Source organism: Dermacentor albipictus, chromosome 1 (assembly GCF_038994185.2).
Source record: "Dermacentor albipictus isolate Rhodes 1998 colony chromosome 1, USDA_Dalb.pri_finalv2, whole genome shotgun sequence".
Classification (NCBI taxonomy): Eukaryota; Metazoa; Arthropoda; class Arachnida; order Ixodida; family Ixodidae; genus Dermacentor; species Dermacentor albipictus.
This window is the reverse complement of record NC_091821.1, coordinates 335,231,967-335,251,036: the sequence shown is the minus strand read 5'-3', so window position 1 is coordinate 335,251,036 and position 19,070 is coordinate 335,231,967. Positions and strand designations below refer to the sequence as shown.

The 19,070-nt window shown below is 46.0% G+C and overlaps 1 protein-coding gene across 2 annotated transcripts in view; it reads left to right on the top strand.

Moving 5' to 3' along the window:
- LOC135915039 ((3R)-3-hydroxyacyl-CoA dehydrogenase-like) overlaps positions 1–19,070 on the top strand; it is a 153,661-nt gene that overhangs the window by 121,881 nt on the left and 12,710 nt on the right. The gene's annotated exons all lie outside the window — the stretch shown is intronic.

Sequence of the window (19,070 nt, the reverse complement as noted above, 5' to 3'; positions counted from 1 at the left end):
GCACCACCACCCGCTCTCCTTCCTCCTAGAGCAGTGCCAGCGCAACAACTTAGGTTCCCAACGCAAGTGCCATTTTCTCGCATTAAACTATGGATTGAATCCGGTTGGTTCCAATCCAATCCACCAGACGCGCCAAGCGAAGCCGGTCTCGTAACGAGCGTATGATCGCTCCAAACTTCCGTCGTGTTCGGCGCCTAGCAGACGACGTGCTCGGTTGCACGATGATTGACAGGAGCGTGTCGTCAGCAGGTTGGCAGGAACAAGGGAGAGGTCCAGATTTGAGTGTGAGTCATTTTATACGCGGTTGGGCTCAGTGACTAGCTGAGTGAGATTATGCAAGAGCACTACGTCGAGAAATAATTTACAGGCGCCTTCTTTACAGCCTTCTCGCAGCAGCGCCCGCTCCCTCGGCGGCGAATACGTCAGCCGGAGTGGAAGGCTCCGCCGGTCGCATAGCCTCGTGCGAGGACGAATCGCTTATGTGTCACGCGCACGCGAGGGAGAATGAGGGGGGGGGGGGGCAAACAACGCGCGAAGTCGAGGGTGAAAAGATGGACGACAACACGTAAGCGCCAGCTGTCACGGGTGTACGGACGGCAGTGTGTCCCAGTGCCTATTGCGGAATTGTCCCAGCTTGATTTATGTATCGTTTTTCTTTTCCCTACGGAGTTTTGTGTACATGTACAGCACTGCCCGCCCTTAAAAGCGAAAAACATAACTCGAACATTTCTTCATGTCCATGGAGAAAAAGCGCAATACACGACACGTTATGTCCGATGAAAGACATTATCCACGTCTGCGAATCAAACCTAAGCTGCATTCTTTGCTGGAATACCGGCTAGACGTTCTTTTTAAGATGGATGTCATGCTCACGCTCCTCGTCGGCCGGCGCGAAAAAAGAGTTTTATAATACACTTTTGTGAGGGGAAGAAGAAGAAGACGCCGTTCGAAACGGCTGCGCTCACATCGGGCTACGCATGTTTGGTTTTTCGGGCGGACCACCTTCTGGGACCGGCCCGAAACGATCACCACCATCTCCAAGAAGTAGTGCGGCGCCTGTGGAGACCAACTGCAGGTCAGTCGGACCATATTTCGGCATCTTACGGCCGATTTTCCACCTTCAGAACGTGGCGAGCTACCTTCAGTTAAAGAGCGGCGCCGGCGGGCGCGCGCGCATTTGAACATGGCGGCCTTAAGAACTCCGGCTGCGACATCGAACCCGCGACTTATTACAACGTCGCGCCTTGAAGAACAGATGGATTTCACTGCATCTCAGGTGGGTGATGCAACACCGCACCACGAATGCAATGAGGCAGCCACGATCAACAACAACATGCAAAGCGCTACCGTGGTCAACGAAACGACCGCAGAAGCCGGATGGGAGCGCGTTCTTTCCCTGAAGGAAAAGAAAAATCTCGCTCAGCAGCGCCGCTCCGCGCAAGGAAGCGCACTGCCATCAGGTCCGACTACCAACTCGTCTAAAACCATGGCGCATCGCGGGCACCCACGACTCAAGCGTCTTCCGCCGCTACCGAAGAGTGACCTGAAGGTGGTCATCAGACCACACCAAGGGCTACCACTCAAGAATGTTACCAGTCAGGCACTGGCAAGAGCCGTCATGGAGGCGTGCGAGGACAGAACCATTGACAACGATTTTATTCTAAGAATCAAGTCAGGCTCGAACATTGCAGTGATATCCACCCCGAATCGGGATACGGCCAAGGTCATGCAAGCCATCAAATCCTTGAACATCAACGGACGACAACACCCGGTCAATGCGTACGTTACGGCAGGAGAAGACACGACGCGGGGAGTAATCCACGGGATAGAAGCACACACCCCTTCTGACGTGCTGCGATCGAACCTACGTATCCGAACGCAGGGACTGGAGTTGATCGACGCAAGAATGATGGGCGACTCACAAAGCGCCTTGCTCACCTTCTACGGCAGCCGAGTGCCAAGGTGTGTTTATTACTTCGGGGGAGAGAAACTCTGCACACCCTACCGAAATGCGGTACAATTCTGCCGTACCTGTGGCACCGTGGGACACCGCACCGACGTATGTCCACAGCCCGACGCGCAGGTGTGCCGCTCGTGCGGGGTGCGGGAGCCTGCCGATGGACACACGTGCACCCCCAAATGCGCCATTTGTGGGAGTGATCATCCAACGGGTGACCGCCGATGTCCCAAAAGACTAAAGCCAGTCAGGCAGATATCAAGACCACGGCCAAAGAAACCAACGAAGACCCAGCTACGGTGGTTCGCCACCGAAGACGAGGACTCCGAGCTGGAGTTCCTTCCGGCCATGGATCGTCGCAGCCGCTCCAGAACCCGCTCGCCGTCGAGGAGCCGATCTTGTTCCGGGCAGCCGGGCCAGAGGAGACGTTCGGCATCCCGACCCAAGGTGCCTCAGCAGCAAGATCAGACGAAAAAGAAAGAGGCCCCAAGAAGCAAGTCACCAGGGATCCTACTGGCATGCAGCACCCCACAAAATAATCAGGTGAGCTGGGCGCAAGTCGCATCTCCCACTGCCAATCCTAAGAATACACCTACACCAATCACACAAAACCCAGAGTACAAGAAAATAGTAGAAGAAAACAAAATACTTCGAAACAGTTTAGCCGAGCTACGAGCCGAGTTTGAAGCTTTTAAGCGCATGGCAAACAACAGCACATCACAGCAACCGACACCAATTGCAGACCACACTTCCAAATCACCACCGCAGACATCACTGCAACAAAGTACCGCCTCCAGCGCTCATTCGTTAACGCTGGAACAGTTAGCACAAAACATGCAACTAATGTTTGCAGAGCTACACAAACTCAAACGAATGGTAGAGGATGTGCAAACAAAAGCCGCGGCTGTCCCCCGAAAGAGGGTCAGTCAAAGTCCGGGAGCTCCTACCAGGACACCGAAAGCTATAGAGCACACTGATAGCGACAGTAATATCCATGGATAATATGGCAAACAACACAAAGACCGGACACATTGAAATCTGGCAATGGAATTGCTGCACGCTACGGACTAAATTGGCTCATTTCACGCACTACATAGAATCGGCGCCAATCCCTCCCGACGTTATCTGTATTCAGGAAATAGGGAAACAAAATCCAAAACTCAAAGGGTACGAGCTTTATGCTCACCCTGACTACCCTCAAGTAGCCACCTTTGCCAAGAAGGATGTCACGATTAGCGTAAATTATTCTTTTCGGGAACCTATTCAGCACCAGATAATCACGATTTGGCCGCAGAAAAGGGGCAAACCTAAAACAATTATTGTCAACGTTTACAGTTCTCCCAGAGAAAAACAGGCGGATTTTGAAAACGTGGTGGCCACCGCGGTGCGACTCACTCAAGGTAGGGACAAATTAATATTGTTAGGCGACTTTAACGCACAACACTCAAACTGGGGCTACAATAGAGACAATCCCAAGGGCATATTGTTAGCAGACGTTGTAGAGCGCTACGGACTTTTCCAGCTAACTCAACCAGATCTCCCAGCGCGAATCGGGAACAGCGTGTCCCACGACACTTCCCCCGACCTCACGTTCACCAACAACGACAGTGAGACGCGATGGACGAACCTAGGTGAAAACCTAGGAAGCGATCACTATATCTTAAGCATATCGGTTAATGCAGCCAGGATTCGAAGAGCTATTGGCAAGGCAAGGCTATCCGACTGGACCAAATTTCGGGAAAAACAGGAAACAATCGGCAGCATAACAGACGTAGGAGAATGGGCCGAGCGGATCCGAGTTATTCACTCTAGGGTCACAAAAACAATTGAAACGACAACGGAGGCTCCAGCCGTGGATCGTCACCTCTTGCATCTCTGGGAAGCCCGGAGAGGCCTCACAAAAAGGTGGAAAAGGCAGAAGCTTAATCGCAAACTGCGGACACGGATAGCTCAGCTAGCGCAGGAAGCTAACGAATACGCACAAAAGTTAAGCGACAGCAATTGGCGTCAGTTCAGTGACTGGCGCATTCTTCGAAGTATGATTGACCCGGGAGGAACAAAAACAGTCGCCAATCGCACACTCAAGCTACTTGAAAACGAGTTTGAAGGTCGGGAAGCTGACATGATAGACAAAATTAAAGAGATATACGTAGGAACTGTACCGACCGGGCAATCCACCAAACCCGTTTACGAAGGTCAGGACCAACCGGAACTGGACGCCCCCATAACCTTTGAAGAGGTTTACGCAGCGGCACACTCCTTCAAGAAAAACACGACCCCAGGGGTAGATCAGGTCACGAACGCAATGATTCGCAATCTAAGTGATGACACGCTAAAGAGCTTGACCAAATTCTTTAACGACACGGTCTGGACAGAGGACGGCGTCCTTCCAAAAGAATGGAAGGAAGCAAAAATTATTCTTATTCCAAAACCAGGTAAGCCTCGTAACATCAACAACCTTCGACCCATCTCCCTAACGTCGTGCGCGGGGAAACTCTTTGAAAAGGTTGTGCAGGTCCGGCTCTCGAACCACATAGAGCTAAACAATATGTTCCCCTCCAATATGTTCGGTTTCCGACCCCACGTGTCAGCGCAGGACGTTTTTCTACTACTAAAACACGAGGTCCTGCACCCCAACAGAGGGTCGGAAGATAAATTTGTATTGGCATTGTACATCAAAAAGGCCTTCGACAGCATCTCCCACCACGCTATTCTGTAGGGACTGGAAGCGGTGAACTGCGGAACGCGAATTTATAACTACGTGCGCTCGTTCCTCAGCCACCGCACGGCCACAATCGGATTAGGCTCCACGAGGTCCGACACCTTCAACTGTCCCGACAGAGGTACCCCTCAGGGAGCTATACTCTCTCCACTGCTTTTCAATGTAGGGATGAGAAAGCTAGCCCTGGAGCTAGATAAACACCCGAATCTCGGTTGTGCGATATATGCCGATGATATTACGTTCTGGGCTCACCAGGGGTCCTACGGGGACAAGCAAGAAACCCTTCAAAAGGCCATAGACGCAGTCGTGGTATACGCGAGGGCGGCGGACATGGTATGCGCACCCGAAAAATCGGAATTCATTCGGGTGCGTGCGAAATACGCAAGAAAGAAGGACTGGGTGCCGCTCACTCTGACTCTCGACGGGGCGCCAATTCGTGAAGTGGAGACACTCCGAATATTGGGGATGTGGATACAGCAGAATGCTGGAACATCTCACACCCTACAAAAACTAAAGGCGGTCACAGGAAACGTGGCCAGAATGATACGGAGAGTGGCAAAAAGCAGAGACAGCCTAACTGAGGGAGAGACCATCAGCCTGGTTCACGCATTTGTAATTAGCCGACTCACATACGCCCTTCCATATCAGGCCTTGACAAACCAAGAGAATAAACAGGCAAACGCAATAATAAGAAAAGCCTTCAAAGCCGCCCTTGGTCTTCCCGAATGCGCTAGCACAGAGAGATTCGAGGGACTGGGCCTGCACAATACTTTTGACGAGTACGCAGTCGCGACGTTATATGCCCAGAAAGAACGACTTTGTTCTTCAACTCAGGGCAGGGAAGTATTGGCGAGGTTAGGCTTTCCCCTGAGACCCCAGTATTGCGGAGAGGAAACGGCACAGATAGACCGCAATGTTCGATCGCACATCGCGGTGGCCCCAATTCCCAAAAACATGCACCCCAAGTACCATCCTGGACGACGCAGAGCAAGGGCAAAGACCCTTCACAAACGTTTCGGCATGGGACCGGGGGTGTATTATACGGATGCCAGTCGAGCCAGCTCAGACACTTTCACCATAGTTTCTACATGCAACAACAACATAACGACGGCATCCTTCAAAACCGCCTCGGCATGCGTGGCAGAGGCTGCAGCCATCGCCTTGGCCATTCAGGACGCCGAGCGCCAAACCAATTCGGCTGTCATATTATCCGACTCACAAGCGGCTTGCCGCCTGTTTTTGCAAGGAACGGCACCCAAATCAGTAATCAAAATTTTAGGCACTCAACTGGAGGGGCACCACACTATCGTCTGGTGTCCGGCACACGAGCGACTGGCAGGAAACGCTAGGGCAGACCGTATTGCTCGAGGTTTGAACGTCCGAGCAACGGCATGGCCTAGCGATGACCTTCCACCGAATTCTCGTGACATCCTCCTACAGCAAAGGCAGGAGCGGAGACGTTTTGGACATCCTCACTCCGATTTAAACAGCCAACAGGAGAGGGACTGGCGTCGTATTCAGACGAATACATACCCCAACCTGCACCACCTACACAGAATACACCCCACGAGGTTCACTGACGAGTGCCCGTGGTGCACAGACACACCCGCACTAAAACACATCACATGGGAGTGTCCCAGGAGGCCTCCGCACATAGACAGTCCCATATTACACGAACATCCATTAATGAGGAATAGGCAGTGGGAGGCATGGCTTGCGGACGAGGGTCGGGAGAGCCAGTTGGCTCTTCTGGATCAAGCCCAGCGAGCCGCTCGTGCCAGTGGGGCCCTGGAATAGGGGCTCCAACCATCGTGCCTTGTTTTATTTATATTAATAAAGTTTTTTACTCTCTCTCTATTGAAAGCCTCTATAGTATCTGTTAAACAATTTATTCACGGAAATTTGAAAGCACCTGTCAACAACAAGTTAGCTGAACGTATTTCATTTCGGCATGGGAATTCATTAAGCTTTTCTACGAATGTATTTACTAGACTTCAGGGTACGATAATATCCTCCGATGAATAAATGAAATTTCTCAAAGAGTACTTTGACCATTATATTTTCTAGCCCGTCAATGCTTAGTAGCCTTGATACTCGACGACATTCTTTGTATATTATTGCAATGCCACCACCTCAACCATCTCTGTCACTTCGGAAAATATTATAACCACACGGTGTTACTTCGCTGTCATAAACGTCTGGATACAGTCACGTTTCCATCAGTACTAGAACTTGAGGGATATATAATATATACATCTATATATAAGCTAAGACAGTGCTTTCTGTCTGAGGGCGTTGCTGATGCCTCGTCGTCACGGCACAATTATAACAATTGGCCACGCCGACTTTAACACCGGTGTCGGTGCTATCAGCACTGCCGGCTTCAGAGAAGCACAACTGAATACCTCGCAAAAGAAAGTACAGTGCACACCACCGATGCGAAACTGACATACAATTTTAAAGCGTCGCGACGGAAAGCGCTTCTGTCGCGGCGTCAGAAAGTGGCATATTTCTAACACCACGGCAGAAAAGGTGTAGTTCCGACAGAGAGTTCCTGTTGCGACGTCAGAATCGCTGTTGCCATAGAAAGTTGTTGCTAAACTCTTGTTGTCGCGACAGAAAGTTTCTGTTGCGACTTCAGAACTCTTGTCCGTCGCGACCGTATTTTTATGTTACGACGTCAGAATTGCTGTGGTAACGTCAGAATCACTGTCACAATAGAAAACTGTTGTTGCGACTTCAGAACTCTTGTTGTCGCGACAGTTTCTGTTGGTGTCATAACGTCAGAATCGCTGTCACGATAGAAAGCTGTTGTCACGACTTCACAACTCTTGGTCTTCGCGACAGAATGTTTCTGTTGCGATATCAGAATTTCTGTCGTAACGTCACAAATGTCTGTCGCAACTACAGAAACGTCAGGAACTTCTGTCGTACAACAGAAATTTCTGTAGTTGCGACAGGAATTGCTGTTGTTTTCTTCAACTGCGGTAGTGTTTCTGGTCAGATTGCATAGGGCCTCTACCATCTCTGCTCTTGTAAATCTTCGGTTTAGTTCTGGGTTGTGTAGTCCCTTGTATTCTAGGAATTCGGGGTGAACACGTCCTGCGTTGCCGTCTCCCAGGAACTTGCTCGTGACTGCCTTGAGGATATCTTCCTCCGCACCTTGGAAGTAGTGGATGGGTCGTCTGACGTGTTGGTGTGTGACCATCTTTGTTTCCGTCTTAGCCAACAGCGATCGGAGCATGGTCGATGTCTTCGTGTTGCTAAAGGTGCCTCGTAATTCGGTGCATACTTGACTCCAATTCTGCCTGCCTCATATATCGGCGTATACCTCGGCTTCCTTGGTGATCTGGGCTATCCTGATTTTGAGTTTCCTATTACACTTTTGCTTCTTCTAGCGTCTAATGAGTCCCAGGCGAGTTTCCCGCATGTGTGACAAGTGTGGATCGACTGCCCGGACCTCATTCGTTATTTCTATGATATTTATGTGTTACGCTACCTTCTGTACGATGCTTTTGGTCCACTCTTGAACATGTTCTGGACTCGCAGTCGTCTTTTCCCTGCGGAAAGCGTCCCAGTCCGTGATTTTCGCCTGTCGCACCTTCAAGGCGAAACGTGTGATGCGGTAAAAGGTACTGTTTAATGTGATGGTCACTACCAAGGGTCTCAACTAGTCTTGACCACTCTATGTGCTTGATTCCCATCGAAAAGGTCAGATCCGCACTTGTGTCTCGTGTCACACTATTGCCGATCCGCAATGGTATCTGCTGGTCGTTCCAAAGAGTTGAGAGGTGCCGCTGAGCCGCATTGTGAATGTTTTGCTCTTTCTTTTGTGCAGATTTGTAACCTCATGTCACATGAGGGGCGTTCGACTCTGTGGTACCGCGACACATTGACGTTGAGTTTCAGCTATTCCGACGTTCTCTGAAAGAAATAAACCACCATGCTTTGAAGAGCGCCACACTTCCGGACAGCTTTTTCCGCACATTTGCGGAACTTGGTGACAAATATGAAATATCTATCTATCTATCTATCTATCTATCTATCTATCTATCTATCTATCTATCTATCTATCTATCTATCTATCTATCTATCTATCTATCTATCTATCTATCTATCTATCTATCTATCTATCTATCTATCTATCTATCTATCTATCTATCTATCTATCTATCTATCTATCTATCTATCTATCTATCGATCTATCGATCTATCTATCTATCTATCTATCTATCTATCTATCTATCTATCTATCTATCTATCTATCTATCTATCTATCTATCTATCTATCTATCTATCTATCTATCCGATAATTTAGCCATTAAATCGGATAGTAGTCTGCCTAGTTCTTTCGGTCTATCCTCGCCTGAAGTATGGTTTATTCTCAAACAATATTCCCTTCAACTGCGAAGTAGTTTGCGAACACCTCCGAAACGAGGTGATATTTCTACTTCTGCTACTCTTACTAACTTTGCTGAAACGAGAGTAACTGCTGCCTCGTGAAGTAGGCTAGAACGATAGCCTGAACCACGTCGTGCCACGCATAGTTCGAAAACAGTAAAAACGGTTCCCCCACAGTGGTTACTCACTTTTGCAGGGGAAGTTGATGGCTCGGGAAGGTTGCCCAGGAACCACAACACGTAGCCTCTTCGTCGAACTGCGGTGCACCGTCGATCCTCTCTTCGTGGGTTCGAATGTCCGCCGCCATATCGGATATAATCCAAGACGACAGGGAACGCAGCCGGCACCTTCTGCGTCCAGTTAAGAATGTTTATTCCTTGCCCCAATTACGGGCACTCGCTCCCTGCGCCCCCCCCCCCCCCCCCCCCGCCTCCCGAAATGCTTTGAACCCCAGCGAAACTGCTTTCGTCGGCATCGTTGCCGCTGCCTCGAGCTTCGTTCCGCGTAGCGAGTGCAGTACAAGGTGAGCCAGGAAAAAAAAAGAGAAAAACAGCACCGTCATTTCGTGGTTTGTGTTTGCACATACCTGCCAACGTATCCAACTGTGGAGCTAACATCAGAGTTTCTCTCTCTCTGTTTTACTCGATTTCCCCTTAGCAGCGGTGAGTCAGACATAGTCTGTAAGTGCGCCTTTTAGAGGTCTTGTTTTTCTATCCCGAGTAACTCCTGGTTTTAGGGATCGTCATTTTTTTTATTCTATTGTTTCAATCTTTGGGCCTTAGCAAAATTGAATATTGTCCCACTGCATGGAATAGCGTTGGCGTTGTGCTTCCGGAGAAGATTTAAGAAGTGCAACGCAGGTTCATTATTATACGTTTTGATAGGTTCCTGGGTAGGTCCTATTATTACAGTTACATGAGAGTTCTTTATAGGTACAACATGAAAACATTGAATTGGCAAAAAGTTCGGCACTTCGAATTTTGCAGAGGTGCAATCAGGGGTATACTGAACGTTCATTCGTGCTTCAATCCATTTGTTTTTATTTCCCGGATTGGCGATTTGGGCAGAAACATTTCTTTAGAGTAAATAAAATTAGTGAACTGAGATTCATCAGTCGTTTCCAATGCTTATTTAGCAGTGGGAATAACAATGACAATGTTGTCATTTTTATAAATGATACCCCTATTTTTAAAAATAATATTCAATTATTTCTCCATGTTATATGTATTTTGGACATGCTATCTATTTTCTTACTGATTTCTTTTTGTCTTTTCCGTTATTGTGCATTTAATTGCAAAGCTGTTGGATCTGTTTTTGGGGCGCCTTATATAAACAATTCATTAAAGCAATAATAATAATAATAATAATAATAATAATAATAATAATAATAATAATAATAATAATAATAATAATAATAATAATAATAATAATAATAATACTCTTTTAAGTCCACTGCAAGACTAAGGCCTCTTACTCCGATCTTTATTTTCCCCTGTGCTGTGCCAACCGATTCCAACTTGCGGCTGCGAATTTCTTAATTTCATCACCCAACCCAGTCTTTGGCCGTCGTCGACTGCGTTTACCTTCTTCGGCACCCATTCTGTAACCTAGTGGTCCACCGGTTATCTAACCTACGCATTACATGAACTGCCCAGCTCCATATCTTTCTCTTAATGTCCATTATAATATCGGATATCCCTGTTTTCTCTCCGGTCCACGCGGCTCTCTTCCTGCCTATTAGCGATACGGCTAACATTTTTCGTTCCATCGCTCTTTGCGTGGTCCTTATCTTATTCTCGAGCTTATTTGTCAGTCTCCAAGTTTCTGCCCCATATGATAGCACCGGTAGAATGCAGAGTTTGTACACCTTTCTTTTCATGGGTATTGGTAAGCTTCCAGTAAGGATCTGAATATGTCTGCCGTATGCGCGCCAACCCAATTTTATTCTTCTGTAAGTTTCCTTCTCATGATCAGGGTCCCCTGTGAGTAATTTACGTACGTAAGCGTATTATTTCTCAATCTCTAGAGGCTTACTTTCGATCCTGAACTCTTGTTCACTTGCCAGGCTATTGAACATTATCTTTATCTTCTGCATATTAATCTTCAACCCCACTGTTATAATTATTTGTTGTAACTCGTCCCCAGTGTTGCTGAACAGGACAATGTGATCTGCAAACCGACGGTTGCTGAGATATTCGCCGTTGATCCTTACTCCTAAGCCGTCCCAATTTAACAGCTTGAATACGCCTTCAAGCACGCACTAAATAGCATTGGAGAGATTGTGTCTCCTTGTCTGATCCCTTTCTTTATAGGTATCGTCCTACTTTTTTTTTGTGGAGAATTAGGGTAGCTGTGGAATCTTTGTAGATATTTTCCAAGATGTTTACGTAAGCCTTGTTGTGATCGGGTGTTCGCCCCGCGACAGCCTCCGGTCACGGTTCGCGCGATTATGGGGAACGGGCCAACGGCCTCGTCACTATGGTTCTCAAAACGGATGATTTATGACCAGCGCGGGAGTACCTCGTTCAGGAGAGGTTTGAGCAATTGGCATGATACGGCATTCACTTGTCACTCGCATAAATTGGCATGTCCAAGCCGGAGACGCGGTCAATGCAATGATACGGCCATCACCTGCCAGTGTACGATCGGAGTCAGCGCACGTTCCCCTTCTTTCCCTGTTTGTGCCCAGTGATATGCGCGCGTTTCCGACCAAGTTCATTCACTTTTTAGGGAAAGGGCAACCGACCTCCGGATTGGTGGGACTTGATTTCATCGGTCTCTTGACGCCGGATTGGGGGCAGTGACTGAACAATGATCACGCAAGGCATAAAAGGAGCAACGGACGGCGTGAGTGAGCGGCGACTAGAACTTCATCATCAACTTTTCTGTATTACTTTGCATTTTCTTGTAAATATGTAAATATATATGTGTGTCAAACGGCCTGAATATCGGACCCAGCCTCATATTTACTTACTCCTCCACGAGGCAAAGTGAGTTCCACATCTTCGGACTCCCAGTCGCAACAGCCTCCTGTACTCCTTGATTACGTAATGCCTCCGTGACTGCTGGTATCTCTACTGAATCAAATTCCTTTTCGTAATCTATGAAGGCCATATACAGAGGCTCTGCAGACTATGCAAATTGTACTCTGCAGATTTCTCGATTACCTGACTGATTACATGGATGTGATCCATTGTACAGTGTCCCTTCCTGAAGCCAGCCTGTTCTATTGGTTGAATGAAGTGTAATGTTGCCCTTGTTCTGTCGGAAATTACCTTGGCGAATATTTTATACAATACTGGAAGTAAGCTAACGGGCCTATAATTTTTCAATTCTTTCACGTCTCCCTTTTTGTGTATTAGTATACTGTTCGCATTCTTCCAGTTCTCTGGGACCCTTGAAGTCGCGAGACATTTCGTATAAAGGAGCGCAAGCTTTTTAAGCATGTTGTCTCCTCCTTCTTTGATAAAGTCTACTGTTATTTCATCTTCTTCTTCCGCCTTTCCTCGTTTCATGTCTACTGAGGCTCTTTTAACTTCATAGCAAATTATAGAAGGAGCCTCTACAACCTCTTGATTACTACTTTCAATAGAGGTATCCTGGCTGCTCTGGGTATTGTACAGGTGAGTATGGAATTCTTCCGCTGTTTTTACTATATCTTCGACATTGCTGATGATACTACCCTGATTCTCTTTCAGTGCATACATCTTGGTTTCTCCTATGCCATGTTCTCGCTGATCTTATGCTGCGTCCATTTATTGCTGCTTCCTTAGTCTCTATTACGTTATAATTACGAATATCGTTTATTTTCTCCTGTTGATCGGTTTGGCAGTTCCGCGAATTCTATCTTATCTCTTGAGTTGGAGACTTTTATTCTTTGCCGTTTCTTTATTAGGTCATTTGTTACTTGGGGGAGCTTGCCCACTGGTTGCTTTGGCGCCTTGCCTCCCGTTTCAATTGCTGCCTCAGAAGCCAGCCTAGTTACGGTTTCATTCATTATCTCTATGTCATCTTCATCTCTCTGTTGTAAGGATGCACATTTGTTTGCAAGTACCAGCCTGAATTTGTCTGCTTTTACCCTTACTGCCTCTAGGTTTACCTGTTTCTTCTTGACCAGTTTTACCCCTTCTCGCTTCAAATTGAGGTGAATCCTAGCCTTCACCAACCTATGATCACTGCACTTTACCCTACCTATTAATTCTACATCCTGCACTATGCTAGTATCCGCAGGAAGTATGAAGTCAATTTCATTCCTTATTTCCCATTAGGGGTTTTCCAGGTCCAATTTCTGCTGCTACGCTTCCTGAAAATGGTGTTCATTATTCGAAGCTTATTCCTTTCTGCGAATTCTACCAGCATCTCTCCTCTAGCGTTCCTAGAATCGACGCCGTAGTTGCCAATTGCTTGTTCACCAGCCTGCTTTTTCCCCACTTTTGCATTGAAGTCGCCCATTACTACAGTATACTGAGTTAGCACCTTTTTCATCGCTAACTCAACATCTTCGTAAAACTGATCTACTTCCTCATCATCGTGGCTGGATGTTGTAGCGTAGGCTTGTACTACCTTTAATCTATACCTCTTATTAAGCTTGATTACGACTACAGCTACCCTCTCATTAATGCTGCAGCATTCGTCAATGTTGCCCGGTATATCCTTATGGATTAGGAATCCTACTCCGTATTGCTTCTTATCTGGCAGCACTCTATAGCAGAGGACATGGCCGTTATTCAGCAATGTATAAGCCGCACCAGTTCTTCTAATCTCAATAAGGCCGATGATATCGCAAACAATGTCTGATTAGCATATTTAATTAGCAATATTTAATTATGCAACTAGGCAGAACTGTAAAAATGGCGCGACTTGCTTCTTAGAGTGGTCCGCACGTACCGTACCGCTAATTTGATCATTCTCTAGTGTACCGGCATAATTGAAACTGGTTCGGCCGGGGACCGGCCTTTATCAAGAACATTGTACGCGGTGTATGTATGGTTTAACATTAGCTTGTTCTAATGAAATGGAGTATAGTCCCATTACTTACAGGAAGGACGTGTCATCCGTTTCTGTTAAAATCATCTTTGGGTCCCTCACCCCGTGTTAGTGCTCCATTGTGAACACTTACCGGCGACGCAGTTGGTTGCCATTATTTATATATTTTGGAACGTAGAACACAGCTTTGCGGCAACTCGGGTATGTTTGATTCAAGAAAGAAATGTCCCCTAGAGTTAGCTCTCACTATTGGTATTGACAGTTGCAAATGCTGACGAAACAAATGCAGTCACCTCAATCAATTAGGAACGGTAATGTAATGCAACCAGATTGTGTGGCGGCCTGCAGACCAACTGGCGACCCGAAATTGCTGCTACTGTAATGTCGACATTTGACAATTTTCCTACCCTTGTTTGGCGTAGCTCGTAAGATACGTCAAGTAATCCTCGTTACCTGACAGTTAAATTTCCAACGTCGAGTGCAGTTCGGATGAAAGCTAAACTGCGCCCATAAGCTTCAGCAAGGAAGAACGCGCTCAAACAAATAAAACACATTTGTGTCTTCAACTCTGCTAATTTCTGCGCGGGTAATTAAGCCATTTAAAAGTTCACTACCGATTTTTCTTGTTCGCAGCGTCAAACAAAAACTGCTTTTATCTAAGCAAACGGGTACCAGCGGCGCCACAGAGAATGTGCGCTCCATGGAGTTTCGTTTTGAAATCCGCGCTATCGTTGTTGCTTTAGCCTGTGCCGAATGTTCTGTTAAATGAATGTTTTCCTGTGCCCAGAAAGGGTAGGGGTCTACATGCATCGAGCATGATGGCGAACGACGGAACTTCGCACCATTGTTTCTGGACTTGTGGTTATGTGGCATATATATATATTGACGTCATCTCACCAGTATAGTTGCGGTTTTCCTATCCTTTCGTGTAACATCTTGAAAACCAGTGCGTGATCGCCGTGGTTCCGACGGGCACTAACCCCGCAAAATGAAAGTAGCAGGATGACGCAACCGCTAACTCAAGGGCAAGTGGCCATTGTGCAGCCAGCGATTTCCCCGGCGACCTCAAAAGGAGCGTTTATTCATGCACGAACGCTTCCGTTGAATGACTGTAATTGTAGGTCACACGGCTCGTCAGAAACCGCCCGGAGAGTTTCGCATGTTTTCTTTCCTGGACTTGCGCTTTGCGAACGTGGCGCCATCTCGCCACAAATTAGCTGAATGTGGCGCAGTCGAAACAGCCTTCGAGATTGGAAATAGGCACAGGCCGGCACAGGCGCTGCCGTTACGGCCTTCATGCGGAGCATGCGAGATCTATTTGGAATTAGCTCTCGAGGCGGCGCTAGTGTTACCAGCTGCCCTTGGTATGTGCATCGATCTTGGCTCACTCTTAAAGATGTTTGCACACTTTGGGGATTGTCTTGCCACTCAACCATAATCGTCGTCTTCCTTGCTTGCGTTTCCTTTCTTGAAAAATCTGCGCTCGCTACTTTCCTGCCGAGAATGCTATGTCACGCTGATAACGCGCATGCCCTTCGTGATCTGGAAGTACCGGGCTCGCAGCGCTAAACAATAGAAACGCAAACACGGTACAGGTACATGACGATTATCGTTGTGGTGCAACCTTTTTCTAGAGTGTATGCGTACACTGTAAATAAATTCACACATATAAGAGTGTTTCATGTGTCTACACTCTTAAAACGGTTGCACCCTTTGGGGTGTATATTTGTCCCATAACAATAATCGTCATCTGCCTTGCTTGCGTTTCCTTTCCTGAAAACTCGGCGTTCGCTACTTTCCTGTCGAGAATGCTGCCTCACACTGATAACGCGCATGCCGTTCGTGACTGGAAAGTGCCGGGCTCGCAGCGTTAAAGAAAGGAAACGCGGGCAACACGGATGACGATTATTGTTGTGGGACGAGATACGCCCCAAAGGGTGTAAATTTTTCTAAGAGTGTACAACTTATCCTTACACCCCTCAAAATGTATGTTTTCATGAAGAAACGCCCTTATCGAGGCTGGAATTCACAAAAATACGCCCTTAGCAATGTCATCATTTTAAATGTGAAAATACAAAATTGCGCCGTTAAAGCAGCAATATACATAATTTAATAAGGTTATAAATACTGTATCTATCCTCATCCTCAGTGAATAGGCGACCTTCTTAATTATTGCATAATTAATAAAACAATATCAAAAATGCTATATATGCGGCCAAATTTTCAATTGGCGCATTTGTATATAGGTATATTATACTGTGTATTAATTATATATTAATTGGCGCAATTGCATATATGTATATGTAATATATGTATATTATACATATATGTATAATATGTACATATGTACATGTACAATAGGCCGCCTGCGCGGCCTATTGTACATGCTTTTGTGTTAGTGATCAGAATATAATTGTTAATTGAGCAGACTCTCAAGACAGAGACTTGCAGAAATAATTTTACATTGATATCATCACTTTTACTACATTGACAAAATAAAACACTACATACACCCTTGTGAAATGGAAACTTCGAAATATGCCTTTCGTCTGCCTTAAATGCTTTAAGGGTGCAATACTCGTATTCTCGTCAGAGTAACGCCGTATTAAAAAAAAAGAAAAGAAACAGCCAAAGATTAATGTGTGTCAAGAGCGTTTTGTACGGCATTCCACTCTTATGGACGTGAAGGGCTTTAGAGTGTAGCTATGGCGTGCCCCAAATTTTAATTAGCACACAGCCGAACTTAGAATGAGTTTTAGGGCGTATGCTCCAATTCTGTGCAGCGGGACACTACAACGTCCTATTTACTCCCCTTTAGCCACTGCTGTTGGTCTGATTTGCATCGTTGCTTTAAATGAAGGCGCACAAATTGTGTGCGAAATGACAAGATCTAGATGTTCAGCCCAACAGCTGAAACGTGTACCAGATTAGTACGAACATCACCACATATTTGGAGAAGTTGCTGTCATATATCATCAGATTTATTTATGTTAGTTTTTCGACGAAGCTGCCCCAAACGCTTCCCAGTTCTTGCTTGACAAGCAAGTAGACGGAATATTTAAGTGTATACATTTAACAAATTTTTGAGAACCAGAGAATACTTCGCCACCAGCAATTTCTTCTAAACATATGAAACAGCGAGTACTAGATACAGGACACATCGTATTTAGAAAATGTGTTTCTACATGTTTTTGCTTTTTGCGGATATTTACTGATTTGGTCTCTGATGCCGAATGAAAAAAGGTATGGCAGAGAAATCAATCGGAAACACGTCCGGTTTGCTACCCTACACCGAGGGAAGGGGCAGTGGTATGACACGATACGGCAACTTTGTAGACTTAGGAAGGGGACTTTGTAGACATTTCACGGAAGCTCCGTGCGTTGGTGACACGCTGCGGAAATATTTTGCCTTCGAAAACGGTCGTTAGTTGACCCCTTTTTACGCGACGTCGCACGGAAGTTCTAAAGAAAGTAAAGCAGTAAGAGCAGCCCTCTGTAAGGGACCGCGGTGTATAGCATCTCATCTACGCCGAAGTAGGGGCACGGCGGAGGTGCACAGAGCGGTTACGCCGAGATACCCACATAATTGGCTAGAATTGCTCCTTGCCAACCGCAGAAGTATTGAGCGCGACCATTTTGTATTCCTTTATATTTACGTAAAGGAGAAAAGAAAGCACACTTTTTAATAACTTTTTCTGAATTCTATTCCCAAAATATTTGGCGTGAGAGATTTTTTTTTTTACTTTCCGAGGTTTATATTAATTTCACGGTGAACGGGGAAGAAAAATAGTGAAGTAAGCACATTGTGGCCGAAAAACAAACGTAAAGTTGATTTTTTTTATGCCTACGAAGGCACTTAAATTTACTTTCACTTTCGCCATCCATAGGGAACATTCGTTCCATCGTTTGTTTGTTTTTGGCATATAGCGTATGCCAAGTTGGATGAGATTTGGGAATTCTTATCAAAATATAAAATATATGTGCTCTCCTCCGGTTGTTTATTTGCACAAAATAAGAAGGGGGAGCGGGAGAAAAAAGCTAAACAACCATGAATGCGCTTGCTAACAGCAGAAGTGAAATTTACTGAAAAAAATTATTTATGAAGTTAGGAAAAAAATTGGTTTGTGGTATCTGTTCAGCCGGTAATTGGCCGCTGATTTTGTATGTGTAACGAGGCCCAAGTTCTCGGCTCCTGTAGGAGCGTCGGGTGCACGACCCCTGTTTTGGTTGTACCCAGGAACGCGTACACTATTTAAGTCCTAATATTTTAAGAAAGGCTTGACTAAAGCCATATCCACCTTAAAGCTACAACCACTGGGTGACGGAAAATAACCTTGCAGAGGCATTGCTGCAGTTCCTGCGTGATACAGATCTGGAAGCTTCCATTTGACTTGCTCTTGTTCCTGATATGCCCTGCATCAAATCCTTTCGAATTAGAAAGAGAGAGCGAAACATAGTGGTGAATGTAAATGGCCAAATCTGCTAGCTAAAAACGATGTCATTATTCATTTTAAGGAAGAGGATAATTCCAAAGAATTGTTTCTTCAGAGAGGTGCACCCAGTCTCACGCGAATTTGGACGTATAGTTATCTAGCCGTGCTGCTAACAAGCGCCCTTCCTAGTATAATAGAAGGCCCTGAACTCATTTCCTAACTGACGCATCCACTTGTAAAGAATATTTCACTGCTTTGTTTTAAAAACTGGATAATCCGTGGCAGCACAATATTTGTAACCAATTACTTTCCGCAATTGTGAAGCCTAGACGGACATGGCCTTGGTACTCATGGTATGGGCTAGAATTTCTTCTGTCATAGCTGCATCATGATTTCAGAAAAATCTCTGCCTGTGAATAACTTAGGAACATCTGTGATAATTAGTGACTGAATGGGATATGAACGAATTAGTAAGAATCATGTGTTTCCGGTGAAAAAGATGACGCATAAAGTGCTTTCACAATACGGACCGAACTAGAATTCGTGGTCAGCATGAGCATGTTTAAGGTAT